The sequence below is a fragment of the Gasterosteus aculeatus genome, chromosome Y (assembly GCF_964276395.1).
Source record: "Gasterosteus aculeatus chromosome Y, fGasAcu3.hap1.1, whole genome shotgun sequence".
Taxonomy (NCBI): Eukaryota; Metazoa; Chordata; class Actinopteri; order Perciformes; family Gasterosteidae; genus Gasterosteus; species Gasterosteus aculeatus.
Genome location: NC_135709.1, coordinates 12,612,510 through 12,621,187, shown reverse-complemented (window position 1 = coordinate 12,621,187; position 8,678 = coordinate 12,612,510). Strand labels below are relative to the sequence as shown.

The following is an 8,678-nucleotide window of genomic DNA, read 5'->3' as shown; positions in this document are numbered from 1 at the left end:
TTAGAGCACATATGTCAGAGTCAAGGCCCGCGGGCCACATCCGGCCCGCGAGAAGGTTTTTTACGGCCCCTGGGATGATCTTGATTTATTATTAGAACCGGCCCGCAGACCGCAGCAAGCCGGCAGCCCGCAGATCTTTTACACGCACCAATACTACATTTCCCACAATGCAACGGTGACGCACCGAGCAGTAGGCTGCTTCATTTCAATATTTATTGGCACAGCAGTTGTCAGCATCACAGTAAAATTAACTTTCAGATACCCATCAAAAATGGCAAAACGGAAGGTGGACACTGAGAACCGGGGGTTTCAAACAAGGTGGGAGTCGGAGTATTTGTTCACGGAGGTAGCTGGAAAACCTGTGTGTCTTCTGTGTGGAGAAAGTGTGGCGGTACTGAAAGAGTATAATCTGAGACGACATTATGAAACGAAACACGCGGACAAAAACAAGAATATGGACATGGAACAAAGGCTACAAAAGGCAGAGGAATTAAAACGAGGCCTCAAATCTCGACAGGCTCTGTTCAAAAAAGCCAAATCACAAGGCCAGGCTGCTGTCAAGGCCAGTTTTATTTTGGCAGAAGAGATCGCTAAATCAGCCCGGCCATTTACGGAGGGGGATTTCATCAAAAACTGCATGATTAAAGTTTGTGACGAAGTTTGCCCAGAAAAAAGGCAACTCTTTTTAAATGTGAGTCTGAGCAGAAACACCATTGCCGAGAGAGTAGACCAGTTGTCCATCAATCTAAAAGAGCAGCTTGTGAAAAAGGGAAAAGATTTCATTGCATATTCCTTGGCTGTGGATGAGAGCACCGACATTTCTGACATTGCCCAGTTGTCAATTTTCATCCGCGGAGTGGACTCCGTGACAGAGGAGTTTTTGGCTTTACGTCCTATGCATGGCACAACTACGGGGCATGATTTGTATGAAGAGGTGTCAAGATGTGTAAATGAGATGGAGCTGCCTTGGGAAAAACTCGTGGGTTTGACAACCGACGGAGCACCTGCGATGTGTGGACACAGGAGCGGACTGGTGGCGAAGATACGGGAAAAGATGCAAGAGGAAAACGCGACAGGTGAGCTGACAGCTTATCATTGTATCATACACCAGGAAGCGTTGTGCGGTAAAGCCTTGAAAATGGAGCATGTAATGAGCATCATCACGCGCACAGTTAACTTTATCAGAGCCAAAGGTTTGAATCACCGCCAGTTCAAGGCATTTCTGACGGAGTTAGAAACGGAGCATGGTGATTTGCCTTATCACACAGAGGTGCGATGGCTAAGCCAGGGAAAGGTGCTTCAAAGATGTTTCGAGCTTCGTGAGGAGATTTGTCTGTTCTTGGACAGCAAAGGGAAAGACACAACACAACTCCGAGACGAAATGTTTCTGTGTGAAATGGCTTTTCTGTGTGACATTACGAGTCATCTGAATGCAATGAACTTGCAGCTGCAGGGTCGGGATCGTGTCATCTCTGATATGTACAGTACAGTGAAGGCATTTAAAACCAAACTGACTCTGTGGGAGACGCAGATGCGGAAAGAAAATTTGAGCCACTTTCCCAGCTGCCAGACCATGAAAGAGAAGCTCTCTACCAGTGCGTTCCCGAGCGCACAGTTGGCTGATAAAATAGGTATGCTTGCCGCTGACTTTCAACGCCGATTTGCTGACTTTGAAGCACAAAAAAGCAGGTTGGAACTGCTCGGTAACCCATTTGCTGTTGACGTGGAAAGCTCACCACCAAACCTCCAAATGGAGTTGATTGACCTCCAATGCAATGATGCACTGAGGGCAAAATATGCGGCAGTGGGTGCTGCGGAGTTCGCCCGTTTCCTCCCCGACACAATGCCCCAGCTGCGCATCCAGGCTGCTCAAACGTTGTCTATGTTTGGCAGCACATACCTGTCTGAACAACTGTTTTCTTTGATGAACTTGAACAAAACATCACACAGAAGTCGACTTACTGCTGAACACCTCCACTCAATTCTGAGGATTTCCTCAGCTCAGAGCCTTACCCCGAACATTGATGAACTTGTGGAAAAGATGGGACACCACCAAGTATCACCCTCAACCTCAAACAAGTGAACATTACTGTGCAATCACATATTTAGAGTTTTTACTCAGTTCAAGTTTAAAAGTTAAAGTTTAATATTTGTTTTCACTGCATGTTACTTCTCCTTAAACAAAGTGTTGTTTTTGATTAATAGATTTTTGCACTTTATTTTATTGTATTTCAATCCAATTATATTTTAAAAATATTTCAGTTGAGTGGATGATAGAAAATTGCTATTATTGTTTTTTTCTTTGAAGTAAATTTAGCCCACTTTTGCTAAAATAGAAAATATAGGCTACTGATGGTGCCTTGAATACCGGTTTCTTTCATTTAATGTTCATGTTATGGGGATTTTTATATAAAGGAAATTTGTCTTTTGTGTCTGTTGAAAATTAAAGATTACTGACAGAGCCATAAGAAAATATTTCTTTATTTATCTGATCATATTGGAATATATTTGTTAGGTTTTCAGTAGGTTCAATTAGGTTCACTAGACTATATGCGTCATTTAAAAAATTTTCAATGAACATTCGAACAGTCCGGCCCTCGGCTTGTAGCTAAATTTTTTATTTGGCCCTCCGTCCATTTGACTTTGACACCCCTGTCATAGACGTTTCAAAACAAAGGACTTCTGTTCATGGCCTTGGTTCATATCTTATTCGGTACGAAATTCCGGATCCACGTTTTTACTTTATGTCAATTAATTATGATTTGCACCGGCCACTGAGGAGGATCTTGTGTGTGTGTGCTACCCTCAGCTTCACCTGGGTTCTTATCTCAACCTGCTTTGCAGCTTCTCGTAACTGGCACGGAGAATGTCCTTCACATGTGTATAAAAACTCAGCGTTTTTACTGCTCGGAGACGCCATTACACAGAGCGCTGAGATACGTGCTGGTGTGTTGGACCTCCTGCTTGCAAGCAATAGTTAGAGCCAGATATCTGCGGAGAATTGCTCATGTAATCTTTTTCTCTTCTAAATAAATGTTAACTTTTGACTTTAATTGATCAACGTGCTGCAATTCTTCTCATCAACCAATTCGGGAGGATTGGAGATCACGACAGGACCCACAGAGGAGAAGAGTCTTAGGTCTTCAGCAGGGCCCACCATGCATTGTGCTGTGCCCAAGATGCTGCCCCAGTGCACTTATGTTCCTGCAGCTCTCCCCTTTGAAATGGCACACTTATATTACGTGAACACGGCAAGTGCCATTAAAACAGCAGCCAAAAAGTTTTTTTTAATTGTTATACTAGACTGCAAAGGGAATGTATTTATTATTTGTGCAGACGTCTTCATAAAAGCCTTTTGTATGAGGAGGATTTCTCAGTGTGTAGCTATAACGTGGGCAGCTAAAGACGTCTCGTTAAATCACCGTGGCTACGGTGTGTTTAGTCAGCAGTTAGAAGAGTGGAAACAAATGTCTGCAAAGCGGCTTTTGAGGCTCCTATTGTATTAAAAAATTAAGAAACGCCGGACGGACAGAGGTCATCGCTGATCAAAAGGTTAAATCCCCAGGTCAGTCCTTTTGACCATCCCTAGTGCACGTTTGTCGCCTCCACCAGCGAACTCGAGAACAATGGTTCCTACAGGTATTTATAACAATGCTTAAAGGTGTGAAAGTTAGTGTCCACACCTCTGGGAGTGGTCTTCTGTTGAGTTCAATGTAACTCGGATTTCGAATGGCCCTCAATATCAGTTGTTGTTCAAGTATTACATGCATGCATTCCAGTTGATTACATTACATTAAATACAATCATAACTGCATTGGTATTGAACCGGATCGTCAATTTGTTTCTAATATCCTACAATCCATCCCTTTACACCAATTTTGGTGTAAAAAACAATCAGAGGGATCGGTTCATCAAATTCCTCAGTTTTGTGAGATGTCTCGTCTAACAATTTGTTTAACATAACGTTCGATCCAATATGATACGCTTGATCTTACACATTCTAATTATAAGATGTGCATCTGGACCTTGTTAACTTGTACCTGGCACAGAACAAAAACTCCCTCGAAAACCCTTTTTGGGAATAAAACGAGGAAGAAATCTGTCGGAGAGATTGATACATATTCTCCCAGGATTTAACATTTCATCACGGATGTCATGTGTACAGTATAAAATGACACAGGACACTTTCATTTAATAAAACCTTATGGCATCATGGGGCTGGTCTTCTCTGATGATTCTAATGATAACAGTCCTGATGCAGAGGATGCAACAGCATCCACCTGTGAATAGAATGCCGGCCATAATGGAGACTGTAATCACAGAAATAAACAATTGTTTGTAATTACTAAATCATGAGTCCAATAAATCTGAAAAGCGGTTGTCCATGTCACTGTTCTCTGTTTGTCCTTCAGTGAGAGCTCTCAGCAGTGGTTCAACCTTCATTTGTGTGTGAGGGTGTGTGGTGGAAGATTTTGCACAGACAATCGTTAAGTAAGAATCAAAGGCTCTGAGTCAAGTATGTCTTTTCTCCGTTTATTTCCTTGCAAGGGAAAAAGGGTCACAACAGCTACGTGGTCAGTAGACTGTCAAGAACCTCCTTTTCTTCCCAACACATCGAGGCAGTTCTTATACCTAAATTTAGATATCGGTGGCGTCAACAGAAACCGTTAACCATCTTGTTGAGTATCTACAGCCAGGGTACTGGGAACATCTTATCCATGTAAGACACGTCAGTTCTTTGACCGTATCCTTGCTCTCCCAACATGCTTAAACAAAGGTGGTCATAGACATAACAAACACTTTGTTCAATCTCTACAGCTATGACGCTGGAAACATCTAATCCAAGTGGGAGACATCAGTTCGTATGTCAGGGCCTTTGTGACCTAAGCACTTGCAACTAATAAACTGGTTATACAAATGAAGCATTTAAAAGGGTCACATATCATTTTCCCATTACAGGTGTTTTCTCGATCATTCTCAAGATCTCTCATGCTCAATGGTTGTTGTTGTCCATGGGGCAGTGTTTGTAGAGGGGCTTGGAAACTTGGAAGTGTCTGCAATGGAAATCGATGGCTCTGATATGACCCATGGATCTGAGGTCATGTTTGTGCTGGGCTGTCGTTGTCTCCCATTAGTGTGAGGTGGTCTTGGAACTGTGCTGTCCCTCAAAAGGGAGACCGGGAGATTCGCTGGGACACTTTCTGGTTCTCCTAGAACGATGTTGGTCTTGCTTCTGGTCCGGCTCTGCGGTGCTGGTTCTGCTGTGGTCAGTCCTGATGCTTCCTCCTGGTCCTGCACGGTGGTCAAGCAGACTCTGAGCTGAGGAAGTCCTTCCTCTCAGCGAGATGACGGTTGTTTGGTCACTGCTCACGGTTCCTTTGGCGCCGCTCAGGTTATTGACAGGTGGTCTCTCCTCTTGTGTGTCATCCCTCTCTGCTCCAGCAGGGGTAGAGGTGGGTCATCCGGATCCTGTGTGTGACTTGAAACTCATTAAACACCCCCCCAGGTATTCCCATAGCTTCCATTCGACTGATGTGGCTTTTAGGTTAATGTAGTTTATCAATTATTGGTGATGCATTCCTGTCTGTTGTGCACTGTGTCTATAGTTATGTTTTGTTTAATCGGGACAATACTGTTATCTTAAAAAGTACAACGGAAAGGTGAATCTCTTTCACCGTCCAACCAGCTGTTCAATGTGAATATGTCCATCTGCTGTATAGTTCTATATCAGGGAAATGTTTGGACATTACAAATCAAGAACCTTGATCTCTTGTTCTCACAATAATATCAACCGTTGGTATTAGCCTGTATATCTCAAAACTTTTTAGCATGGATTTAAATGACGGGTTTCTGTCCCTTTTCTTAATCTGAAAGTGGTGTGTGGCAATAGCTTGTACAAAAACTAAAGTGTTTGTGGGATTATGCATGAGTGTATACTTCCTCTTGTTATCAAAGGCCTGGTCAGGCGACGCGTAGTGGTCTTCATTGACGTGTGATTGAGATCCACTCTCTTCTTGATCCTGTGAATGTCGCAGTTCCTGTGACCAGACTGATTCAAGGTGTTGGAAGATTAGGATTCCCTGGTCTGCTGTTGAATAGAGAAGCACAATGGGGTGCCTATGTGTGTGTGTGTGTGTGTGTCTTGGTGCTCTTCCCAGGTGTTCCTCCTGGTCTTTGAATTTTGTGCAAATGTAAACATTACTTCTAGTCCTTAATTCTTTCCGTTCTAGTCATTATTTTCTTAATTTTAGCTTTAACTGTACCATTTACTTTACTATCAGTCCTGCTGACTGAATGAGAAGAACAATATTTCAAATTCATTCCAGATAAAGAAGTCAAATTGTGAGCCGTTTGTTGATTCAACTCTTGTGAGCTGTTCACAATACATTTCCTCCGTTATCTAAATCTTTCTTTTAGTAATTTATTTAGTTAAGTTTTCCCATCGTTCAATTAGAAAAAAAACATCCCTACATCCCTACATCCCTCCTGTTGAGGCATGTGTTATTTTAACACATGTCTCAAAATAAATGTGTCATTATCAGCATCAGGTCAGCTTCAGACTTCTTTGCATTGGCTCAATGTTCGACGCTGGCTTGCGAGCTCTTCCCCGTTTGTTGTTGTATTTGGGAGACCTGCTAAGTCCCTCCTGTTGGTCAGCTGTCAGCACCCTTTGACCTCTGCCGTTCGCTGCTCCTTCCTTTTCTCCTTGCAGCCTCTCTGAGCTCCAGGATGTGTGATGATCTTTGTCTTTGTGACTTTCCATCACAATTGGACTTTCATTTGCATTCTCAGTCGTCAGGGCAGCTTACTTGCGTTCTCTACCTGTGATACCTGTGAACTCAAAACACAACTCATGGTTTGTTAGTGACCTAGAACATAAATTTATTCTTAATGAAAATGATATCAATATATCATATGTAGTTACATGTGTGTATGGTTTGTTGATAAAATCATTACAGGATGATGGTCTGTAACAAAGTTTTCCATTCTGTACTGCTATTACTAATGTTATCCTATGATCTAAAATTTGCTTCCGTCATTAAGATGCTGTATGAGATGTACCGTGCACTGTACATCTCATATCCACACTCAACAACTTGCAGCCTATCATTAAGTTTAAGAGAAAATACCAAATTATTTACAACAAGGTCTACAGATTTGGCTCAAATCACATTATTTCCCACTCATTTAAACGTCTCCCTCTGTGCTAACTGTGACGGGTAGTGTCAAGGAGTCGGGCTGACGTCATCAATGAGCGCCCTATTTCACGGGCCGTCTCCCGTTCTCTAGCAGTCCGCTGAGAGAAGAGTAGCAGGTAGGTCGCTAACTGGTAGGTTGTTTGTGATGGGGGAAATTGGCAGCTTATAGATCTCAACCTTGCAGGTTTTGCCGGCCGAGTGGAGCCCCTTCGGACGTTGTTGGGGAGGGTTTAGCTCCTCAGCCTTTCCAGGTGGCACACAAACTGTTGTTTTGCCGTATCCGGGTATGAGTAGCGATTAGCGATTGTAACCAGCTGATATCCTAACATTGTATGCGTCCCGCGCTCCGGTTTTGTTTCGGGTACTTGCCTACTGTTGTTTTCATTTATTTCGAGCGGGGGGTGCCCGATGTGTGGAGGACGACGTCAGTGATGGTAGTCTTGACTCTGCGCAACCACTCGGTACTCTCGGTATGGAAACCTCTACTAGGTTGCCACCAGTTGTTGAGCGTGTGGTGTACATTCCCAAGGATAAGTGTTACACCTTTACAGGAGAAGGGGAGGTATCGGTGAGGGAATGGGTGGATGAGGTGCAGTCAAAATTTCGCACACGTAGGATGTCTATTGTAGAACAGGCTCATTTCATTTATGACCATTTAGGAGGAGCAGCAAGAGATGAAATTAAGTATCGTTCTAGATAGGTTCGGGAAGATCCCAAACAAATTTTTTCCATCCTTCAGACTCAGTATGGCTGTGCAGACTCACCTATTGCTCTATTGCAGAATTTCCACTCTCGGAAACAGCAAGAAGGGGAGACATTGCGTGAGTATGCAAATGGGCTATTCTCCCTAATGGATATTGTTATAAAACATTCTCCTGACGGAGTTGCACAGGCAGCTAGCCTCTTACGTGATCAATATGTTGAGTTTGTGTCGGATGGCAACCTTAGCCGTGCGCTGAAAGAACTTGTTCGTATTAACCCCACCTATGATCTCCATGATATCCGTGATGCAGCCGTCCGATGGGAGCGAGAAGGCAGACCACGGGAAGGGAGGCCGAGAAGCTATTCTGTCCCGTCGGTTTATAGCATCCATCAGGGCGCTTCCGGTAGACCCGAATGCATGGGCCCCCATGCCACTTTGAAGGCGGAGGTAGCCGAGCTACGGGAAATGTTAAAAAGTCAGCAGGAGCAGTTTATGCAGTTTTCTAAAACATTGTCAGCCTTAAGCGTCCCTAAGCGCCCTCAGTTTCAATCTAGGGGTGCATTCATCTGTAGGCGGTGTCAGCAGCCAGGCCATTTCGCTAGGGACTGGGAGAATGAACGGGCAGCCCCCCAATCTGGACGGGATGGGCCAAGGTTCTCGCAGCCGCCGTTGGAAAACTAACACCCTCTGACGGGCAGAGCCGCCAATCAGAAGGGGTCATGTTAGGCTCGGATAGCATAGTTCAGATCGACCCTGAATCAATCTCTAAGTTGGTA

At 43.8% G+C, this 8,678-nt stretch overlaps 1 pseudogene across 1 annotated transcript; it reads left to right on the top strand.

Moving 5' to 3' along the window:
• Positions 1-2,473, top strand: LOC120812210 (general transcription factor II-I repeat domain-containing protein 2 pseudogene; annotated as a pseudogene). The gene has a single exon (XR_013455068.1). The product of XR_013455068.1 is annotated as a general transcription factor II-I repeat domain-containing protein 2 pseudogene (transcript).
• The last annotated feature ends 6,205 nt before the right edge of the window (positions 2,474-8,678 follow it).